Source organism: Bactrocera tryoni, chromosome 5 (genome assembly GCF_016617805.1).
Source record: "Bactrocera tryoni isolate S06 chromosome 5, CSIRO_BtryS06_freeze2, whole genome shotgun sequence".
Classification (NCBI taxonomy): Eukaryota; Metazoa; Arthropoda; class Insecta; order Diptera; family Tephritidae; genus Bactrocera; species Bactrocera tryoni.
In genome coordinates, this window is record NC_052503.1 from 4,434,829 (window position 1) to 4,460,877 (window position 26,049).

A 26,049-nucleotide genomic window follows, 5' to 3' on the forward strand; every position below is an offset into this window, starting at 1 on the left:
TCACTCTGATCCACGCCTTTTCCTGATTAATTTTCCAAAAAAAAAAAATGTTTACTTACTTGATATAAAATTTTAGACTGAACTTCGAACAAAATCTCAATACATGACACTGACTGTCCAAAACTTTTAACACCAATGCATTCTTAGACCATATCAACGAAAGTACCAGTGGTTTACTGCTTATTTCGAAATCGGTCGATATTGTGAGAGCTCCTCAGATAACTCTATGATTTATTTAATTAACACCAACAAATAAAATCGTGGCGGAAAAGTTGGATAAGACCAACTAGGTTGGTTAAAAGCGATGAATACATCGAATACGTAAGTATATCGATTATTTGGTATGAGTACCTCAACGACCTATGCTACCAGTGGAAACTATCACTGAAAAGGGACTTTGCCAATTTGTGTAAGGATTTCATCACATCTCAGTAGGTCCATCAAGCCTAAATATTCCCTACGAATAAAGGTTTCGGTACTCTGCGTTATTATTGATAGTGGACAGAACAAAAGGCTCATGCTTGGAAATATAAAATTTTGTAGGGTGTATTATAGAGATCATCACATACCACTTCCTCTTAAGATCTCACGTTCAGAATGTTGTAAAATTGAAATGACAGAATGCAGGGCATGCAGGTAGGATGATGCGATGCTGGCAATGATCATACTTCAATTTCTATTGGTAGGATATATTCCAAGGCTGCCAATAAGGTTGCATAAAAATCTCTGATTTCTAAATCTAAATACAAAGTCCCCAAACCACTTACGCATTGAAGGCTACGAAAAACTTATTCCTGGCCGATGGAACATCGGGCTATCCTCAATTTTTTCGCTTAGATCTCCGAATAACTCAAATATTTGCATACATACATACATATAACTTGGTAATGTAAATTTGTGCATTTTGAGTTTAGAGATTTGCGTTTGGCGATTTTAATGTTGGATAATTCGTTTATATAAAGGATTTTGTATTTTGGAAGCGGATTATTGGGGTCCTTAGCCTCTTCCCTCCCAAAATTTCAATTTGAAAGAAGTAGGGCAACTAGGAAATAGTCCGAAACTTTTCAAATCCCCCAAGTTGGTAAATGACTTTTTTTAATAGAAAAAAGTTTTCAAAGTCAAGACCCTTTACAGTCAGCAGATTTTTCACTTGCCATTATCATTTACTTCCTTTGCTTTATTGCTGACTTTTGCGAGAATCAACGCATTAGGAACAAAATATATGAGAAAATGCGGAAATAAAAATATAAACTACACACGTATCCACAAATATACGCACATAAGTACATGCCTCATTATATATCATAAACATATCTACGCATAGACGCTGCTAAGCGTATCTTAATATTTGTAGATGCCAAGTCGCCTTCTGCGTGGCGATGAATCCTGCAAATGTGAAAATTCATGCGACACACACACGTGCACACATGCACATTTCAAAGCAACTACAACACACATAAAAATATGTACACGTACACACTTGTAAGTGTATGTCTCTCTTTTGTGTGTGGCGTTGCAGGGATCTTTGCTTGAATTTCTTCAGACGCTGCGGAGAAAAGTGCAAAGGAAAGAGTGCCGGTGCCTCATACCCCATTTCTATGCGTGTGTGTGTTTGTGCGCATAAAAATATGTTATAAATATGTATTAAGTGAAATTGTGTAAGCGTGCGCGCGTGTGTGTGACACTCATACATAAATTCAACGCCAGTTTTATGGCACTTTGATGGTAAAAATGCTGCACGTGTCAATTGAATTGTCGGGCAGATAGAATTTTCTCCTTCACCGCTGCTTTCCCCTACGACCGTCTTCCTTCTTGCTTCTTCAGTATACATACAAATGTAAGCATGTGTGCTTGCAACATCTTGGGGCCCTTTGCAACATATTTACATGTATGTAGTTACAACGTTGCATACATTTCCTTGCCTCACGACATAATTCATCATGTGTGCTTATACATATGTATATGTGTGTATACCAATAAATATATGTGTGTGTATGCGAGTGTGCGCTCGCGTATCATGTTTTCTCTGCCACAAAACACAATCTGTGGAGCATCCTTATGCGGTAAGTATGACTAATCTCGCGGGAGTCACAACCCAGCGCTAACCGCCAGCAATTCGAGACCCCATAAAACAACAGCAACAATGATAACAACGACTTGAGCAATAACTCTCTATCGACATTACCCGCATTTGAGCCGTTACATTGCAACACACAAACGCACACACATTTCAGCATAAAATATTTTTATTTCTGCACGCTGCGCCGAGCGCAAGGCAGCAGGATATGTTGGCGCGTTGCTAGCGGCAGGAAGTACATCCATAATGGCACTATGTTTGCTCAGCGCCTTTGTCTTTGTGTGGCATTTTATGTGTTTGCCTGAAATTTACTCTTTTATGCTTCATCATTGTTCTTTGTGTTAGCAAAGTATCTCGATTTTGTTTGCTTTGTTGCTCCTTTAACTGTTTCTAATATAATAATAGTAATATTGCCTTGTTGGCTAAGCATTTTGATATATTGGATCAAATAGTGAGCATATTTTTTTCGAATATGATAAGAAAGAAACTATTTTTGAAAAAATTTATAAAAAGTTAATATTCGATTAATTTTGTTTGGGTCCCATCGTCTCCCCAAAAGTGTATAACACCCATAATCATTTTTTTTAAGATTACTGAGAATTTTTGGAAATCTAAATTTTTCAAATAAACCTCATTAAGTGTACCTTATAAATACATGCCTCTATATCCATCGATTGATTGCAACGCATACAAGGAATATAGAGTTACCACCTGCTTAAGATTTCAAAGCAATAAAATTTGTAAAAGAAAACCATCTACAATAAAGGTTTTATGAATGAAATGGCTATGAGAAATTTTATAACTGAAAAAAGTTAAAAGGTTGCCACCTAATTATATTTTTTAGATAAAAAATATACATGTAATATATCGCATATATCTGAAAAAAGTTGAAAACAGCTTATGACTGAAAAATTTTAGAAGGGTTACCACCTGTTTCAAATATTGTTGGCTATTAAGAACATTTCTGAGAATGAAGATATGTACTCAAGTTTAAGAAAATAATATCAATACTAAAAGGAGCTTGTGATAACATCATGGATACAAAAAGTATACGATATTTTAATAACTTGAAAATCTTATTAAAAAAACGTTCGATTTTTGTTTTTTCTCTTATTGAATTTAGTGTTTACTGGACATCCTTGGATTATTCAGTTCTGTCGCTCGAAATTTTATTCTTGATTATTTCTAGGTTAGAAGTTCATTATATATTGAAAAGGGTATGTTAAGTTTGCCAGGGGTTGGTTCCATTCTAAAAAGATATTTGATCCATCGGAATAAGTCAGGTTAGCCTTGTTGGTCTGTCTGTTCCTTCGTCTGTAAAACACTCCTCAGTTTTTGAGATCAGAATACTTTATCCAGAAGAAATCGCTCATTTCTCGGAACCGCCGAAATCAATAGCTGGCATATGTACAAACTCAACTTGATTTTGACAAAGGCCTTTATGATCCCTCGAGAGCTTCGACCACAGCATTTACACCACATTTTCAGTTGTTCAAAATCTTGCCAACCTCTTCCCTATTGTTCCTACTCTTCCAAATGTATGTGCTGACATTGTACTCCCCATGTAATACACACATACATATATCATGTTATTGCAACCAGAGTAAGTGAAAGATACACCCATAATTTATGCGACTATATCCGTATATACGATGTGTGCGCGTTCGTTGGATTTCGTATTCCCCCAACTGCTTGAGTGCCATAAAAATCAGCATCCAACAAACGTTCGCAATATTGGCTACGACTTCTCCCTGCCCTTCTTCGTGCTGACGGAGTGTATTTTCATTGATTTCATTGATGCTGGCAGCAATCACCCCCAAATTACTGCTCGATTTGTACACACTACCACACATACCAAGCAACATTTATACACACACACACATTGCTGTATATATGGATATGTGCAGTTGCTGTGTTTGCTGCCTTCATTTATGGAAGTTTTCCGAAGTTTTATTTTTATTTTCATTTTCATTCCTATTTTTATTGTTTATTTGCGCTCATTTGGGAAGGGAAGATTTTGTAGCATCATAAATGAAAACCGAATTTCATCCCAGAAATTAATAACAATAAATCGAGAGTAGTTGCAGGATAAGCATTGCCACATACATTTGTATATGTAGACATTTATATGCGGATGCACGATTCCTAGCAGTGCCTAAATATATGCAGATAGTTTATATGAGCGTGTATGCGCGTAGATACATACATATATACTTATTTATTTGTTTTATATATTGATGTGCTCATTGCTCCTTTGGTTCCACACTACACTGAATAATGTAGCAATTGTTGCACGCTGAAAAACTATATAAATATTCGAGATAGATATGTACATACTACGCCAACAATACTACATACACATATACATGCATACTGCATCTGTAATTACTTAGATTTATATACAGAAGAGCATTAGGCGCCATGATGGGAAATCTCTGGTTATCGATATATTTTATGGCTAGCTGCAATATGCATAAGTAGTCAAGATTTCAAGTATAAGCTACTAAAGCTCACTACTACAGCTTTATTTACAGATTTCTAAAATTCGGAAACATTTTCAAATAACAAACTATACACACTTTCATATGAAGCATTAAACAAAACTTGTTCCTTTCGTTTAAAGTAACAACTTTTTTTATCGAAAATTAATTAAATAATTTTTTTTTACTTTTTATTTTAATTATCTTTTTCTTGGAAAGTTTTCATACCTTTTTGGTATCCGGCTTGTTGATTGATTTCTGATATATTTATTAATGTTTTCGATAACTTATTTATGCTTAATAGTTTTACTTTTATCATTCAAATCACTTTTCAATTCATAAATATTTTGGCATTCGAATTATAATCGTTTTATAATAACTTTCTATTATATTTTGAAGCTTGCTCTAAAATTGTTTTGAATTTGGTATCATTTTCCTTATTCATGAGTTCACAATGGTTTGTTTCTTTATATATTTTATTTATTATATAGTATATACTTGTAAAACCTGTTTCTATTTAATGTTAAGTTACTTTTTAGCTTACGAAACAGTATAATCAATTATCGATATATTATTTATTGTTGATAAGTTTTTCATTTTGAATTGGTCATTGCTTTATGTCCAAGATAAAATACAGTTTGATTAGAATATTACTTGCGCTATTAATTATATTAAATAAAAGTGATAACTTGACAGCTCTATATTGTTTGCTGTTTATTAAAGCATTTAAAGGGTCAGTAGGGTAATCTTAAAAAAAAAATTGTTGCATATTCTGTTCCCTTATACCTTTAGAGTTAATGTAGAAACCCACTTTACCATTGGAAGGTTTCGAAAAAGGCCCAAAAATAATAATACCGCTCGACTTTCGGAGCGCTTGGAGTGCACAGCTTAAACTTTTAACACGTTTTTCTCAAAACACACTTTTTTAAACTGGTGGACATGATCCCGGTCAACTACTCAATCGATTTGCTTCATTTTTTTTTAATGTTCACAAAACGCCTGGCCATCGTCTCATAATTTTTTATAATTTATTAACAATGTGATGACAAAATTATGTAAAACAACACGGGGAAAAATTTAAAAAAAAAAACGTTAATTACTTTTTTATGTATCAAACCATTTTTTCATGATTCTAGTAGGGACGATAACCATTCACGTACTTTTTAAGAATAAATACGGTTTTTGTGTTTCAGATTATCCAAACATGAGAAATCGTGTCCACCAGTGAAAAAACGTATCTCATTCACCCAGCCCTTCCGACAGATGTCATCAAAAAATTCCGAAAATATTTGTTCTATTGTAGAATAAAAATTTCTATGGAGAAAATGTCAAAAAAACAGGCCACATTATCCTACTGACTGACCCCCTAACTCATTGGTAATCGGTATTTTTTCAATCTAAATATATTAATTTTCAAATATTTATCGCTATTTTATCTTAAAACTAACAGGATTTTCAAAAAATGTTAGCATAAGAGACCAAAAATTGTTGTTGTCTGTACTCGGATTTTATCGATTTAAAAAAATACTAAACTGGAAGCAGGTTATTTCAAAACAAAAATCAAAATCTATTGTTTTCTATGTCGTATTTATTGGTTATCGAAAATTTATTTTTTTGTTATCGATGTGTTTTAAAAATTATCGACAATTGATGTTGTTGTTATCAGCGTGGTTTAAAAAATATAGAAAAATCTACTGTTTTCTATGTCGTATTTATTGGTTATCGAAAATTTATTTTTTGTTATCGATGTGTTTAAAAAATATAGAAAATGTATTTTGTTTTTTTTTGATTAGTTTTAAAAAATATCGAAAATTTATTTTTTGTTTTCGATGAGTTCTTGATAAAGAGCGCGTATTCAAAGCGATAGCGTAATTTATAAATATATTGTTTAAGTTTGAAATATCGATAGGTTGTACATATATTGAGTTATCATTAATCGATACTTCTTAGTACCCAACAAAGAACTAAACAATTTTATTCTCCACTGTCTATAGTGTATTTTTAGCGGATTTTTTAAAAACTTTGAGAAAATATACGTATAAAATTATGACTAATGGTAGTAATTTAAGAAGATATGACTGGCATTTACTAAGAATGGTATTTATTAGAAATGCGTTGATTTTGTCCTATTCATCTACCTCTTAGAATTCATATCGATAATATTAATGTGTACTCGAGTTTGAAAACTAAATTCCCATCTGTGATACTATGCTATTGTTATGATAAATTAAAAAAACAAAAACCCAAGGTAAACAATTAATAATCTGATCTGATGAGAGACTGCAGCAGCTCTGATAGCAAACTACAACTAGAATAACTTATCTTTCGAAATTGTAAATTAACACACTTAAATTAGTTTTCCCTACCGGGTACGCCTGAGCCTGCACACATGCCATATATACATGCATATGAATGTATGTAAGTGATTGTATTCGAAAATGTAACTAGTTGCCTATTAACCCCGCTCATAAAATTATTTGTAGGCTTCCAGCAAAAGTTGTTGCCAAATGCATTCAATATCGTTCGCCATGAGCGCTGGTCATGATGGTGGTGGTGACACAGTTTCGTGTAGCGACTATAATATTCATAAGCGCTTGTTGTTATTGCTGCGCACATACAATACAGCTGTGGTGGAAATTATGTGAATGTAGTATAAACAATGCGTAAGCAATTTCCCGTTCAAATTGTCCTCTGCGCACACAAATACCAGGCGTATCTGTGTGAGTGCTTGTGCGAGCACACCTCGATTTTGTAAGTGTAAGTGTGTGTGTGCAATTGTGATTTGTGCGTATTTCGTGTGCTAATATTTGCCAATTGCTGTGCATTTCAAATGGGCGCATAAGAGAGAACATTTCAGTCGAAATATCTACATGAGATTACATACAAATGTATATACATATGTATGCATGTATGCGTGTCTAGATATACTATATCTCCAAACGCATGTAGATAAACTTGCTAGCCACCAATTTGTGTCCGCCCGGCAATCACTCGGCCACATACATACTTACATGCGCTTACATGCATGGATACATTTACACGCACACGTACACACTCAGATATCCTTGTAAATGCGTTTACATGCTCATATCCTCGTAGAACGCTCTCACGAGGCGCCTTTACATTAGCATTCAAACGCTATTTTGTGCGTTGATGAGCATATCGAATTTCCGAAATTGCATTGATTAGCTTCTCGCTGAGAAATCGGATATTTTGTACCACACGACCGCTTGCTTGCTCGCTGCGTTTGTGTCAGGATCTGCGTCAGGATTGCTTTGCTTTTTTGCAAATTTATTAACTGATTATTAACGCTGTGGGTTTGTTTGCCGATATTTATTTGTAATTTGAAAAATGTTTCCTTCATCCCTTTTCATGAATTCGAATTATTCTTGGTGTCAAATTTGTTGCTAATTCAAAACCAATTTATATACATAATCAGATAAAGAGAGAGTTGGGTAAATATTTATGATGTTTGGAAATGGAAATAAACATATAAATTGTGTTTTTTTAATTAAAAGCTTCAATATATAGTATACCTAGTTCACAGAAATAAAGATTTTGAAACAGATTTTGCGCCATTGAAACACTATTTTTTATTGTCGAAAATGTTTTATGAAATTATAAATTCTCCATTTATTATATGTAGTTATTGCATCAACTTTTTCTATATTTCGTTCAAGAGAAATTTTTGATCGTTGCAGGCAAAAAACTGTTTCCAAAGGTTTTTGTCACCCTGAATTGAAGTGTTTGATTTCTAATCTAAAAAGTGCAGAGACCGGAAGAAGTAATATTCCAATGGAATCAAGTATGGAGAATATGGTGGATTCGGTAGCACATCCCACATAAGCTGAAAAGCTTTTGACGAGTAACTAAACTTGTATGAGGTCTCTCATTATCCTGGTGGACCACTATACCTTTTCCACTGTCCATTTCTGGTCTCTTCTGTTTCATTACAGCTGATCACAATACACTTCCGTATTTATCCTGGTATTGTCGGGCAGAAGCTGAAAATAAACGATCCATTTGAAATTCCATCAAACAGACAACGTAGCCTTTTTTGGTGACGATCGGCCTTCGAAAGGGTGTTAAAATGGATCACTTCTTTTACGTTTGAGAAACGAATCACAATCGTTAATGCGATAAAGCAAATTTTCTGTAAGAACATGAGTAACCCATACGTCAGGCTTAGAAACTAATCCTAGACATTTCATCTGCCAGCGAACGATCGCGTTAATTTCTCAACATTCTTCTGAGTTATTCGACGATTTGCATCAAGATGCGTTCCAGGACGTGATGTATTCTCAAAATCATAACTGCCAGAACTAAATTTTGCAAACCAATTTGGCATTGGCGTTCGGTCAATACATTCGTTCACATCACATAATTTCCGCCTTGCTTGAACTCAATTTCTTTATAACAAAAGTAAAATATGTCGAAAATGCTGTTTTCAGTCTTAGGTAGATCACTGAACAAACACTAATCCAACAAATGTGAGAGAATTTTTCACAAACACGCCTTACTATATCAGCTGTTCAAATATCTAACGGAAAAGGAGTAAAGTATGAAGTTGGTTGCAAAAAACTCAATAAGATCAGCTGTTGTCATCAAACGAAATTACTTAGTAATCAACGCAATAGGAAAAACATGTTCGCAGAACGGCGGATTTATTCGGGGATTGTAGAGCTGCCTTGAACAATAAACCATACCAAATTCTGGAAGATTTCACATAAATACGTTTCCGTACAAGAACTTTTTTCATCCATCAGTTTGCATAGCAGTTATATCCTGTAGTCCGGTGTCGGTGGTTCCGACTATGGAGCTGCTTCTTTAGGGAAAAAGGATGTATGTAAAATTTGCAATCAATGTCTCAAAAACTAAGGAACAAGTTCTAATATATGCAAACCGACAAAAAGGACGGATTCGGCTAAATCAACATAGATCGTCAGAAAGAACATTTACATACTCATTTGTATGCTCATATACTGGTATACCTAATTGGGTCCCCGGCGTTTCCTTCTGGGTATTACAATCTGTTTGCCTGGATATACAAATTTATTGTAAAAAGGTTTTGAAATTTTAAGATTTAATTGCGGTCGATGAATTTAGCTTCTCTTTGATAGGCGCTTCAATTTTAGAAATTTTGCTAAACATACTTATTAATGATTACACTTGGAACATGTTAGACGAAGTGAAAATATAGAAAAAAGCAATAAATAAATAAATAAAAATAGCCAAGCACCACTTACGTCTAAGCTCCTCTTAGTTACAATTCCGAAGTCATTCGGCTCCCATTGGCCTAACACATTCGTTTTTTGTAAATCAGTCATGTGTGTGAGGACTTCAATCAATTCCAAATTAGCGACAGCCACGCCCAACAACCATACAATATTGTTGGATCTGACCAGGTCACCCCAATATTTAGGAATTGCTATGCTCACAAAGAATACGATAAATGGGTTGGTGAAAATATAAATCCTTTTAAAAGTTAACTTTACTCACTCGCAAGCTTGTATGGCGATTCAGGCACGACCACTTAAAATTCATTCTAAAATGTCGTTACTAAAAGGTCATAAAAAAGCAAAGTTATAGGCTTACCACACCACCTGTATAGAAATGCTCCTTTATAGATTTAAACCAAACCCAAATGTGTGCGCTTATGTGCCCAGCTAAGCGTGAATTGAAAGTTTTTCCACTCCACATCGAACACACACCACTTTCGAAGAAAAGCGTATGCCCTGACATTCTCAAAAAGGTCACAAATTTTCCTTAAAATAACTGCGATTATTTATTTAGATAAGCCGGAGCGGCCATCAAAGGACACGTTCGCCGCACAAACGGAATTTGAGATTATTTAAAAAGGAAAATAATGGGTGGAAAAGGATTGCGGGCAAGCGGACCTTTCACTGTAGAAACTTTGTGAGTCTGAAAGTAAACGAAACTCTCACACACACACAAGCGAAGGGTTTGACAAAATATTTTAAATGTATGGTAGGTGGGTGCCCTAAGCAGTTTAAAACGAACAATGAGCGTAAAAGTGCACAAATAGGAAGCAATATAAAGGAAACAAATAAAAAGTCGCTAAAAGCGAAGCGATAAATGGGTGTATCAACCACTTTTTCTCAAAGTCAGTTAAAAAATCAATCCATCACTCATGGTCACCCTTTCGAACGGCCCTCGATGCGGTGCCGCGATACGCTTTCTTGCTTTTTTTTAAGTTGTAAATCCTTTTTCTGCTTATATCATAACTTCATGTTACTACATATTGCATGTATATGAGTGTAAGTGTGTATGCATTCGTATGTGTGTCTGTGTGCAAATTTTGTAAACCGAAAATGGCAAAATTCTTTATGGCATCGAAAAATGTATAAAGTGGAGAGTTCTTGCTTCGCTAACAATTGACTGACTTTGTTTGATCGACACACCCGGCAAATAATATGAAATATGAATGTTAGGCTGGTTCTAAAATATTTTGTGGAAATAAATAGAATACAAATATATTTTCTTTTATTTTTTGTCTAAAAATTTTGAAATCGTAAAGAGATTTTCACAATTGAAATATGAATGTTAGGGTGGTTCTAAAAAAATAAAAATAATTTTAACATTTATTTTTGCTTATTCAGAAAAATTTAGAAATTAAAAAGTAATATAGATCATATGCAAATGTATAAATATTAGGGTGGATCTGAAAAAGAGTAAGAAAAAATATAATTTCTTTGCAGATTTTGGATAATTTCTAAAGTAAGTATATAAATTATTTCAAAACTAAAAAATGAGGCATTTGTAAAATTTTTTCGAATGTGAAATGCTAATGTTAGGGTGGTTCTCAAAAATTAAAAACATATAAATATTTTATATTTACACATTTTGACAAATTTATGAAGTACATCATTCTTCAACTAGACCCACCCTAATACCCCAATCCTTTTTTCGCACTGCAAATCAATCTGTAAATAATATGCAGTATGTTTGCATATGTCCTTCGGGGGGCATATGACAAAAATCAATTTAATTTCACCATCACCACCGGCAAATCGAGCCAACCAACAAAGAAAAGCAAAAAACCCGAAAGCATTTTGATATTTGTAAAATTGAGGCAAGTAAACCAGCACACTCTATGCATACGTGAGCAAGTGTGGTTATGCATTTGCCATCCACACCCACACCCACACCAATCCACCCACATTGGTACAAACACTCCCAGATCAATTGCAATGGCAACTCAACCACCACAACAACGCAATTACTTTGCTTTGCCCGGTCGGGAAAAGGAGAGCCGGGATTATGGAAGCCATGTGAGCATGCAGACCTGCAGCGGAATGAGAAAGAAAGAAGGCGGCAAAGAATATTAAATAAAATACATTACGCCACAAAGGGTTTGCAGCCTTCAACCATCGTGGTCGGAGGAATTCTAGGGTTGCGCTTAACCCTTTTGAAGTTGCACGTACCGTCTGACTGCCCGCCTCTCGCCTGCCGTGCACTCCATTAGCGCTCGTTCTTTGTGCCGCTTAGTTACTCGTGCATTTGTGTCGACCGAAAACAGTGGCGTAAAACAACCGTTGCTGATGCCACCTCAACGACAGCGAAGACAAACAGCTTGGCTTCCTTACGACTCACCGGAAATCCACTTGCCAAGCGACCCTTTCGTTGCGGCTACTCCTTCTGCTGTGACGGCTGTGGCGGCTGCTGCTCCTTATGCTTTAACTTCTTCCTGTTTCTCGGAAAATATGCGCGTCATGTTCATTTCGTAGGGCATATCCGGCACGAAGCGTTTTGTTGCTGAGTTCAGGGGCACAAACAAATTTGCGGACAATTTTACACATGAGGGTACGTGTGTGTGTGTCTACAAAGCGAAGACGCTGGATGCTGAGGCAATACAAAAAGGTATAATTCTGGATATTTATATGTTTGCAAACTACCATCGCAATTCAGTCACACAAAGGGTTAAGAAGCAAAGACGAAATAGAATAAAAAGATTTATAATACTTCGAATAAGGCACACACACACGCACACATGTATAACTCTCGACTTTTCGTCCTTTTTTGCCGAGTTGGTGATCGCTTGGATATTGTATTGAATTTTTTAACAATTGTGTTTTTGTGAAGCATAAAGCATGGAATATCGATATATTTCGCTCAGAAAACTGTCACCCTTCGACCGCCTTCCTGTCACTCAATCACTCGCCTTGAACTTTCATTTTCAATTGACCTTTTCACCACGAGCCATTCTGTTCGGTTGGCATTATTTATTTGCAATTTTTCATTTCAAAATCAATGGTCCCAAATAACTTTTGCGAGATTTTCATTTGTTTGGGCGGACTTTCAATTCGTTTTAGAAGCGCTTCACATTTTTATTTACATATTTTATTCATAACAATAAATTTTTAAATATTCGAATTAGAGATGCTTATGGACACACAAATGTACATACAACATTCAATGAAGCATATACTAAATATTATCTTATAAGAAAATTGACAGTAAATTAAACAATTAATTAATTAATCGAATTAAGGAGCTATCTGAACCCACTTTTGAACTAATATTCATTTCTATATCATTTAGTATCATTAAATCAACTATCTGATCAAATTTGATCCGGACTTCCATTTTATAATTTTAAGTTCGTATGAAGTTTAATCTCCATATGTCATTTAGTATGTCTTCGTGAAAACTTGTTTTGGTTATGAAGCCTGTCAAGGGTAGACTCGAAGAAAAAGGTCGGAATTTTTTGCAAGAACAACGTCGAACAGAGGTCCAAAAGAGACGTTTGGCCACGTAAGAGAACTTTGCGTTCATCAAAGGCATCATTACGAGTGATGAGTAGTGGCTTTAGAAACATGACGTAGAAACTGTCCACAAATCTAGCGAATAGGCTCCAAAAATGAGCATATAATACCGAAGGTCGACCGAGGTTATATCAGCAGGGGCTTTGACATACTTATATTGGCTTAGGAGCCTATTTTTTGTCAGTCCCGATCAAAATTGATCTGATGATAGCTTTTTACTAAGATTATTAGGATTTTAGCCAACGTTTTTCATTTACCGAACCTTTTGTCCTTTCAGGCAAATCGAGAATATTTTAAAAGCAAAATTCTTCAGTTTTTACTACTCCTCAAGAAATACATGTATTCAGATGTGGATTAAGGAGGAGATGAAAACGATTACAACACCGTCTTATCGATGAAAATGCTACGAGAATTTTATATGAGGGAACCTGATGAGCCACTCGATTTAGTTCGAATACAATTATTTATGAACCAATCAGAAACGATAATATTTTTTCCCAAAAGAATCTAGTTTTTGAGTTTTTCACAAAAATGAAAGTTTAATTTTATGAACTTGTGGAAAGAATTCGTACAAATGAAAACAGCAGAGAGAGCCTCGTTAAAATATGCAAAAAAAAGTCCCCTACGATCAAACTTTTTCTAACAGTAAAGTGAAGTAAAACACACTTAAGCCAGTATGAAAGTTATATTTTGTGAACTTGTGAAACGAAATTTTGTACAATTGAAAACCTCAGAGACAGCCTTAAGAAAATTTATAGTTCTCCCAGGAGAGAAATGTCCATGGAGCTGAGAGAAGATACATGCATATATACATACAATATATAGAGAAGGCTTAAAGAACATTAGAACAATTTTCAATTTGACGCTCCCACAGTAACCAATTTTAAGCAGTTGCAAGGATCACAAGAATTTCACACATCAAATCAAACGGTGAAATAGTTCATTGCTGCGACACAGTTTTCGCACGAAACTGTCAATCGTTCCACGTCGTCACTTTTACCCTTCATTTGTGTGAATGAGTCTTGCTCACACGTGCGTCGACACTTCTAGAAATTTCACTTTAATCTTACCTAGTTCTACGTTTCCTTCTCCTGCGGTAAGCATGTGTGTGTGTGGCAACGTCTGTGTGATAAAATCTACCCCCCAACATCTAAACAAATTTCATTCACTCATCTGGCGTCGCTGAGATTTTGCGAATACGCACACACATACACATATTTACTCAAATATTTCATACTTACATACATACATCCATGGTGATTATATGTGCGTGCATGTGTGCAACCGAATCTTGTCCTCAAAAATCCAATCGACCGGCCAACCAGTCAAACACACACATACACGCACACACTTTTATATAGAGACGCATGTGTGGCCTCACTAAGCTAACCTTTTACTTAGTATTCATACACATCCCTTTCTGCGCCGCTCCTATGGCGTCTGACACTCAGTCAAGCGTTTGCTGTTGTCGCTCTTGTTGTTGTTGCCTTGGCTGTCGTCGACAGTCGATGCGTCATTGCGTCATCAGCGTCACCGTACTGTTTGTCGGCTTGTAAGGATGTCATCGTCACGGACTTAAATACGCACTCAAAGGTACTCTGTGCGTGTAAGTTTGTGTGTGTGTGTTTGTGTGGGTAAGGGTGTATCAACATGCATATTTACATGTGTATTTGTGTCCTGCTCAAATTGATTGCTCCAAGTTGTTGTGCTGTCATTGCGTTGCTATTACGATTATTATTATTGTTGTTGTTGTTGCTGTCACAGTAGCCTTTATTCGAGTTTAAAGTGCTGTAGCAACGGTCTGAGCGCCTAAGGTTATGCTAATAAAGCTAGCACACAGCATGCTGATTTGTATGTCCTGCCTACAATGAGCAGATCGCCGGCAGCTACAACGCACACACAGACCACACGCACTCATACAAACATACGCGTAAGCAAATATGTGGCTACGTGCAAATACTTCTGTGTTCGTTAGGTAAACTCTAGGCATGTGTGCGCGAGTGTGAGAAATTAAATTCGGTTAGATTTGTTTTTAAATGCGTATTTTCCGCTTTGTCCTTGATTTCGTGCGCACGCTTGCAGCTTTTATTCATCATCCTTCCTCTGCTGCTTCCGCTCACTTTATGCGCCTGGGCAATCATTCACTGCGTCCGTGTGTGTGTGCGGAGCGTTCCGTAGGTGAGCGTTGTAGACTTTGTGCGTGACCTTTTAAAGTGATTTAATGTTGTTAAACAAATTAACAAGAAGTCATTCGATTTAGATTATTACTGGCATATTAGGCAGGCATGAGCGCAGCTCAGTAAGCTCAGTCAAGTGTGTGTCTGTGTGTGCGGGCATTTGCGTATTTCAAATTAGTCAATTTGACGTGTATGTCTGCAGTGGGGTTGTAAGCTCGTGGCTGCGATCTCAAGAAGATTTTGCCACTGGCGAAGATTTATGTTCACAATCTGCTTTGGCGCTTAACTTTTGGTAATTATTTGCCTTAAAAGCAGCGCAGGGCGCTGCGTTGCGGAAGGTGATGAAACAATTAAATTTGAAGTTTATTAAAATTAAACATTTTAGTGACATATTTTGCTGGCACAGTGGTATAAGACCAACAGAATTACATGCAAATATTGCTTTAAAATAATTTTAGCGGAAGTGAGAATAAAATATTTATCATTGTTGCTTCATGAACTCAAAATTACTTAAGCTAAACTTATCTTTTAAACCAAGAAATAATTTGAAAAAATCCGCTAGAAAGCGCTATTAGAAGTATTAATATATAAACTACAGGGTTTGTCCGAAAAGTGATAGGACTGAGTCGAATTGAAAAATTTATTGAAACAATCGTTACAAATCTTTAAAAACGTTCAAAATAAGCTCCTTCTGCGTCGATGCAGCGCTGCCAGCGCGATTTCCAAGCATTGAAGGCGTCACGGAAGGCATTTCCCCGGAATAGCCTTAATATCCCCTCTGTCGTCTCAAAATGCTTGTCTTTCATAGGCCTTTTCAGGCACGAAAACAAAAAAGTCGGGGGCACATCTGGGCTGTAGAGCGGCTGCGGAAACGTTAGGATGGCGGCCATAGTTAGGTAGCTGTTCACAAGAAAGGCAGTGTGAGCCGGGGCGTTGACGTGGTGCAACTTCCCATCAGCTGCGAGGTCTTATCGGACCCGCTTGACCCTTTGAGTCTCTTGAGGACTTCCACGTAAAACTTGGCGTTGACGATTTGTCCAGGAGGAACAAATTCATGATGCCTTTGATGTCAAAAAAGACAAGGAGCATCATTTTGACTTTGGATTTGCTCATTCTTCCGGTCTTCATCAGCGACCTCTTCCCGGCCATCCAAAAAAAACCTGGTGCCACAGAAGCACATCACTTTTTCCTTAAACAACATCTGGGCAAGCCTGCTTGATCTCTGTCGCAGATTGCACCACTCACAGAAACCAAAATGTTTGTCCTGACTCCCCAGGTGTTCGGAGAAAACTGACCAGCCGCTAGCTAGGAAGGCCCTGTACCGAATCCAGTCGGTGCGCGCATGCTCCGAAGTACAGTCGCGGCGGAAGAAAATCAAAATCAAAAGATTCAAAGGATTCCAAATTTATTCAAAATTGTTCGCCGCAGATTAAAGTGCAATAAATTCTGGAGAAAATACATTAATGGTAAAGCCATTTTTCGACTTACAAGTTTACATAGCCTCTTGAAGAGAGCCATTCTTAGACTACCCTCAAACCATTAATTCGAAATTGGAGCAGACGCAAAGCGAAAGTGATTTAATACTTCGTTGCTGTTATAGTTACCTCAAAAAGTATATTAACTACCAAAAATAAGCCTATGTATCTCTATACAAACACAAATAAATGATAAACATAAATACATACACACATACATATGTATGTATGTACATACATAAGCTATTAATTATTTTATTTTGTTCGCCATTTATTCACCTCTTTGCAAGGGCAATCATTAATAATCTTCAAAACATTCATGAAATTAATTAATTGTAATGAAACTGTTCAATCCTCTTAGGAAATTTTCCACGCCCACACAATAAGTAGGACTAGAAATATGTATCCACAATGCCACACATACAAACATATGTACAAACGAGCGCTTATGTACAATTAACTACTACTTAATAAACAAAATCCACACAAATGCCGAGGAACATTTATAATTTGTCGATTTCCCACAGCGTGGGTACACCAATTCATACACTCGAGCTGACGAACAATCAGCAACAACAAAACCAACAACAACAAAGGCGCTGAAATTCCATACTCATGCCGACAGACACAACGACACAGCCAGAAGATGAGCCAAGAAAGATATCAACCCCAGCAGAAGTCGCTTATGTCCAGTATGGGTGTTTGTGTGTGTATTTATGTATGTGTAAGTATGGTTGAAAACGTCTTGTGTGTCTTCAGAGGCAACGCTCGCTCCAGCGGCGGTTGTCCGTGGGTGCATGCTCAGCGCTCTACGCTCACCACTGCTCGCTTGCGCTCTCCTGCCACACACCAGTGGTAGATATGCACGCCTATATGCCACAAATGACGCATCGAAAGTGTGGAACTCTCTAACTATTTGTGAAAACATAATTTAAATCCAATTTCCAAACACTTCACTTATTTCTCAACACTGTAATTTTCACAATTAACAGTTGACTCGCGCAACAACAAGCGCAGACAAGCAACACGAGCAGCCACACAACAGCAAGAACACATGAGCAGCACCAACACACACACACACACACATGCCAATACAAATACCAATACAAAGTTTGAGGCACAACAGCAGCGACAGCAGAGTCAAAATAGCGTCAACTGAAAATCACGAGACAAGTTGAATGGAATCGAGACGCTGCCGTTGCCGTTGCCGATGCCGATGGTGCTGATGAAGCCGATGAGGATGAAACAAGCTGTAGAACAGAACCCATAAATCTTCGCAAGACACAGCGCTGCTTGAGAAATTGTGCGACAGCAAGCAAAAGCAACAACGCAAAAGCGGCGCAACAACAAAATGAAGTTGTTGCAGGGCGATGGGAACAAAGGCACACAGCAGCAACAACAACCAAGGAGGCAGCAAGAATGATGTGCCTGCGCAACAATCAACATTCATGTGCACTGGCATAATGAAAACAACATCATCCGTGGCAATAAGGTCAGCATAAAATGCCTGCAACGAGCGAACGGGCGCTGCCGCATCATGTCGCGCAGCACTCAATCGCTGCAGTTGTTGTTGTAGTTACACTTTTTTTTACCTCCTTATACTTCAGCATTTTGTTGTTGTTTGTTTTTGGGCATAGCTCATGTTGTTGTTGCATTTGCGCTGCAGTTCGTCGTGTTGACGTTATGGTTGTTGCCACAAATGAGGTACACAAATTGATCGCGCACAGATATTTACCACAAATGCGCGATACTCGATACGGGGTTGGCGCGAACGGCGACAACATAAGCGACAAAATCGACAACAGTAACGAGAAGAAAAAATACAACAAAAAACAACAACAACTGGCAATATCACAGCCACAGTCGCTTGGAAGAACAAAAGCGGCAGCAGCCACCACAGAAAGATATAATCAAAACAAAACGGCGGAGAAGCGGCGAAGTGAAAAAGAAGAGGCAGTGAAGTGAAGAAGAAAAAGAAGAAGAAGAAGAACTGATAAGGGAAGTGAAGAGAAGAGTGTGGCGATAGAAGGGTCCAAAACGGCTACGACAACAACCTCAAGCGACCTAAGCAGCAAGAAAACAACAACAACAATAATAATAGCGATCACTGTTGTTGTAGTGCATACAAAACCAGTTAATCGACCGGTCGTTGAGACGCTTGCTGCCGTCAGCTCTCGGGAAGGCCACAGATCGCGCTGAGTTCAGATTTATATGCGCGCATGTGTGTCTGTGTGTTTGGTTAGGTAAATCCTCAGCGATCACACGCAACAAATCAAGCAGATTTCCATTTAATATGCGAACCCAATAAACAACAATAAAAATTCATGTAGGCATGGCGATGGCGAGTGTATAAGAGTGTGTGTGTTGTTGTTGTTTGAGGAAGCTGGCAGCTACTAGGCAGAAGGCTGCAATGGGAAGCGTAAGCAAAAGGCGAATAAGACGAAGGTTTTCATTGCTAAATGGGCAAGGTACAGAAGGTGCAATTCGCCAGGAATACAAAAACAAGACAAAAACATAAAGGCAACACAGCCGCTGTTGCCACTTCTACCCCCGCTGGCCGCTGCAACAGGATGCGTGCGACGCAATGGTGGCGGCTTCCGAGCTCAGCGCGTTGCAAAGATGATGGCTAATGTTGCGAATGATGTTCTCCCCATTGTTGTTGTTATTGTTACAATCACACAGCTACTGCGGCTGCTGGCGTTGCTGTGCCACATTTGAAGCCGCTAAATTTGCGAAAATGAATACCTTCCCTTGGGCTTACCCAGCAAATTCGGTATAAACAAACAGTCCAAATGAAGTGTGCAACAAAGAGATTAACGATCAAACTACAACAACGACAATAATAACCGCAGCAGAGGTGCACCACAGATTCCGTGTGCTTTGGTGGAAGGAAGTTTGCCATAAAAATCATGCAAACGCAGACATTGTTGTACACATATCTCTTTCGGCTCCTATGTATGTATGTTTGCCTTAGGTATGAGACGTCTTGACGTCGCTATTTGAAACTTCACTAATTTCTAAAGAAAATGCAAAAGCACATAAACGCAAAATATTTTTTTTCCTATTCGAAGAACGACTTACCGATTCTGATGAGACCGACTAAGCCTCTTATAATCAAGTAGCGGCACCTCATATTCGTAAATCCACATCTCGTCACTAGTGATGACCCGTTTGATGAATTTATGGGACATGACCCTTCTATTTCTCTTTCGACCTCCACTCGACGTAGTTCTTGCAAAAGATGATCATATCTTTAGGTGCAAGTCTAACATCGACACGTTTCATACCAAAAACACTAACCAAACTGTGTTGAGTCGATCTATATGAAATTTTGAGATACTTTGCTATCATCTCTGATGCCAACACAATGACCAGTCCGGGTCAAATGTGATCAAACCCGGTAGAAGCTTTTTGCTTTATGATAATTTTGGAAAGCTGAACGTGTTTTAACAAAAAATTCTGCGATTACTGAAAAGAATATATTTTTTCATAATTTCTTTAAACTCTGACCATAAATGAAGTTCTACTGGCCCTATTTACCGAAAAACCTTATATTAGATATGTTTGCCAGATTTATCAATCCATACAGTTATCAATAAGGTATGATCCGCAATATAACATTCAAACTGCTCAGTACTAACAGTTTCTCAGTTTTCTCTGAGAATTAAAAATTTCTATGAGATTTAAAAATTAAGCCATCTGATAAGAGCGTGAATTTTAACACTAGATATATAATTCACCCCAATAAAAGCATAAAAAAGCACTTTCAAATATATCACAATTGCACATCGATAGTCTCACCAGCACCGCTTCACTTCTGACACCAAAAATGCGTAGATAAGATGCTGATCTAGATCGCAGCGTGCCAGCAATGCCACTAGAATGGACACTTGCCACCGCTGGCGCAACACGTCGACAACGAAGCTTGCCACCCAAAAACACCACACCATGCAACAACAACAACACAATTGTGTGCACGAAGCGACGACAATCGACAGCCACAAAAGCGGAAAATAACAACAACCATTAGTATGCTTGTAGATTCACGCTTGCGTGCACTTAAACGCACACACACACCTACACATATGCACATTTGCCATTATGTGTTTGCAGTCGGCAATTTGCGTGTTGCCTGGGTGGGCGCGAAAAGGCGAGAAGCGGCGCTTCAAAGTGTGTGCGTATCCTTGACTTGCCGCAATGAGATGAGTGATTTTGTTGTTGCTGCTGCTGCTGTGGCTATTGCTGAGTAGCGGCAGCGTTGGCTCAAAACAATGTGCAACATTGAAACCGCACTGTATGTGCGGCATGTGTGTGCGGCGCTGATGGTCAGCCTTATTGGGCGCTGTGCTGGCCAAGCTAATGCAACACATGACAACAGCACTACATACACCAGACGTACATATATACGCACCTCGATGTGTGTGTGTGTGCGCTTCAGAGGCATGTAATTGTTAACCGATGATGTGGCCGATTGTCAGTTCAGATTGAAGTTCTGCTTTTAGTGACTGGTGGCGATGGTTGGAGGCCATCGATGCAGCTGTGTTTCATTGGCGTTTATATGTAGCGAGCATGCATACACACATACATATAAATAGAAATGGAATTTGTAGATGAACCTAGAGACATATAAACATTTACATACGTATGTATATATTTATATTCTGTTCGAAATACCTCTGTGTAGGCAGCATGTGGCCGATAAGCACTTCAATTAATTTGTTGGTGCTTCCCAACATGTTAATGTAATATATATCGATGTATGTATGTTCCTTCATATTTACATAAGTTTGTATATGAGCTTTGAGGAGTATACTACTACTATCGTTTACTGACTGAAGACGAAATTGTCGGAAAATGATTTGATTTCAAATAAAAATCCCATAATAAAAATGAACTGGTCCAAAAATGATCAGACTTGTGCCAATTATGAAGTAGTTGATTAATGTGCTGATTTCTTTAAGGTTAATAATTTAAAAAATAATAATTATTTTATTAAAATTATTTCACAAAAGACATTTTTATTCATAGAACTGAAACCTTTTTCTTAAGATTTTGACCTTGGTCGAGTTTTCATTTTGTCTATTATAGAACTAGTTTTGCTTTTGTCTATTATGAACTAGTACTCGTTTGAAGGTTACCAATTTTAGACGATAATTTGACAGCTGACACTTCGTGTGGCATCGCCTCGTAAAACTACGTATATAAGTTATCCGAATGACAGAGAGACTGTTGACTGACTAGTTGGACATATGTTTCATACTAGTTATAGAGTAATGAGCAACTGGTTCAATTTACTTCAAGGAAAACGGTACATGCCTACTACATGTATATACTTATGTACATACCCGAGCATTGGCTTTCATACATTTATTTGAAATTTGTACCGACCGATTGGGATGTTCGGCATAAATTATTATGTTATGAGCGGCTTATTACTTTGCACTTTGTACTCGCAGGTACAAATGCTGACGAGTCTTAGAAAAAGATGTAGAAATATCTATCCCAGTTCGCGATATGTTAGAGAATGCCTGAGGAACTCATTGCACCTCCTGCATTGTTAGACCACTCATGTGGTAAGACCCTTTCATTCATTTGTTGAGTAGGACTGTAAGTTGTACCTTTCGGAATTCAATTCTTATGCCATCTAAATGAATACCAAACTCGACTTAACACATTTTGGTTAATGTTAAAGCATGTCAATTCTAGGCTCGTACCAAAATACCTGAATCAGGACAGTGATTGAAAGTCGCAAAAGAGATGACGACATAGCTGCAAACCCTACTCAAACGAAGCATTGCCGGTGACTGAACGTGGATTTATGACGTCGAAATAGTCTAACAATGTGGGAAATGCCGCTTCAAAAATGAGCCGAAACCGAAAAGCGCCAAGTTTCATGAAGGCATTAAAGGCAATTCCAGTCGAAGTATGTTTGCATTGGGATTTTGTCAGTCCGGGTCAAATTTGATCAGATTGTATAACGATTGTAATAATATAAGTGTTTGATTAATTCCCATGTCAGACTTCATTACGCATCCAAAATCGGCCCGAATTTCTATCCAGCCAAAAACTATCACCAACAGAGGGGTCGGTAAAAAATTCTCTCGGTTTATGATTTTTATAAATTTTTCGTTCCTGGTAGATCTGATTACGTGATAATCCATATAGTTAAAAACTACAAGTAGAACGAGATGCGGTAATTAGTTGTTTTCATATCAGATGAGTCATTCGAGTAGTTGTGAATTTTCATATCTGACTATAAGGAAAACCAGCAAGGTGGAAGATCTTCTCCTTAAAATTAAGAGCTTTTACTTTGAGAGACTCTCTTAGAGATGTCAGCCAACCAATTTTTCAGAGTAACAAGTGAAATAAATAACTTTTATGAATTCATTGTAATATAGCCTATATATCAAACTATCTGTAAGTCACATGCTCGAATACCTTATTCTCATTGGTCATGCCACAAAATGCTGATCACCACTGAGTGTTACAAAGCAACAAACGGAAGTATTTATTTTAGCGAAAATAAAATACTTTATGGAAGGCACCTGTCTACATGCCACATAGTCTTGAAATATTGAACCAAAATATAAATTTTGTAATACATAGATTTGTTGTTGTTATTTGCCAAAACTTATTTGCTATTTTTTTAACCCGCTCATACAAACTAACAAATTTTCAACATCTGCTAATTTCATATTTTCGAAATTACCGTAATATACAGTGAGCAAAACATTTCAAAATACAATATTTGAAGGAAAATGCGAAAAAATTCAAAAAAATTAATACAAACACATTTTCACGCCATTCAGTGAAGTCAGCGAAATTTCAAAATTCATTCAATTGCGAGCGAAATGTCGAAAATTCACAAGCTCACACTTGTAGGCAATAATAAGCGCAATAAGCGAGTACATATAACGGTAATTAATATAGAATTAATATTTTGTTTAGAAAACATCTTTCAAAACGGCAGCGAATGCTCATTTGTTGCTGCAATTTGTACATTCATTTTATTGTACTTAAAGATTTGAAATCGAAATTTTCAAACTCAAATCGTTCAAATTAAAAATAGCTCAAATTTGGCGCACACAAACACGGGCATATGTGTGTGTGCGCGAGTGCACATGTACGAGCCGTGATACACGTCAATAGAGCTTAAGTAGCGTTAAGAAAATTGAAACCTAAAAACTGAAAATTTCTCAATACATCTAATAATTCATGCAGCCATCACCAAACAACAACTACAACAACAATAGCAAACATACATGAGCACATAAAATTACAAGTCTGGCGATAGCAACAAATATACCGGCGCTGCTGCCCCCTCAGGCGGGGCTGCGGTCACAACACGCCGAGCGCTACCGACGGACCGCTCTCCGCGGCCTGGCGGGCGTAGCGCTGGCGTGAAGTGAGGGCGGTACGTTTGCACATTGAACACTTAAGCAAATCAACGGGATATGTACAAATGTGGATACCTCAAAATGCCAAACAAGCGCGAATACAATCGACAAATTCACGTGTACAAGTACTATAGCACATCACGCACACACACACACGTACGCATATGTATTCAAGCATATTTGAAGGTTTGTAGCAAGATGAGCGGCACTCAGCCGCAAACGTTCGAACGAGTGAGTAGCAAACGCGCGATAACAACAATAAAAGCACAGCGCCCAGCATCGCAAATACAATAACAACAAAAAAAAAAAAACAGAAACAGAAAAGCAATAATAATAAGGAAAACAAAAACAAAAACAAAAAAATTGAAAGCGAGAAATTATGCCACAATCAAAACAGCCACAGCGCCAAATGGAGCACAGGTGAAGGCGGCGGCGGCGAGAGGCGGTGAGGTGGCGCTGCAGCTGCGGGTGGCTAACAAAGCGAGAAAACGAAGCAGAAGAAAATGACTCGAAATGAGATGAAGACAAAAACTGTTTCGGCAATAAGTAAATGAGTGTACATAAAGCGTTGAGACAGATAAGTACGTGCAAAGCGATGTACTTATCGGCGCGTGCCCTGTAGGAAATGCGGTACGCTAACTGTGATGACATTGACATAATTGCAGAATGGCAGAAACAAAAACTAAAGGTTCTTCTTCTTTACTGGCGTAGACAGCGCTTACGCGATTATAGCCGAGTCAACAACAGCGCGCCAGTCGTTTCTTCTTTTCCCTACGTGGCGTCAATTGGAGATTCCAAGCGAAGCCGGGTCCTTTTCCACCTGATTTTTCCAACGGAATGGAGGTCTTCCTTTTTCTCTGCTCTCTCTCGAAACTCGCAACGTCGACTCAACAGTTGTTGTCATTGTCCATGCCTCTGCCCACATAGCAGAACGGGAATAATGAGTGACTTATAGAGTTTGGTTATTGTTCGTCGAAAGAGAACGTTACTTCTCAATTGCCTATTCAGTCCGAAATAGCACCTGTTGGCAAGAGTTATTCTGCGCTGGATTTCCAGGCTGACCTTGTTGGTGGCGTTTATACTGGTTCCAAGATAAACGAAATTATCTACGGCTTCAAAGTTATGACTGTCAACAGGACATGGGAGCCAAGTCGCGAGTGCGACGATTGTTTGTTTGATGACAGCAGATATTTCATCTTGCCCTCGTTCATTGCCAGACCCATTTGCTTTGCTTCCTTGTCCAATCTGGAGAAAGCAGAACTAACGGCGCGGGTGTTGAGGCCATTAATATCAATACCATCGGCGTACGCTAGCAACTGTACACTCTTATAGAAGATTGTACCTGCTCAATTAAGCTCTGCAGCTCGAATTATTTTCTTGAGCAGCAAATTGAAAAAGTCGCACGATAAGAGTCGCTTGTCTGAAACCTCGTTTGTTATCGAACGGCTCGGAGAGGTTCTTCCTGATCCTGACGGAGCTGATTGTTATTTTTCATTGGGTGCATTTTTTTACATGGCGAATCCTAAACCCACAACCCTGAGGGGGGGATGTTTCGCATTCTCACTTTAACCCGTCTTCAAACGGATGCTCTTTGGCTACCAAGTGGATACTTGGTCAAAGACCGGAAGTCATGAGCTGCTTGAGCCATATGTTAGAG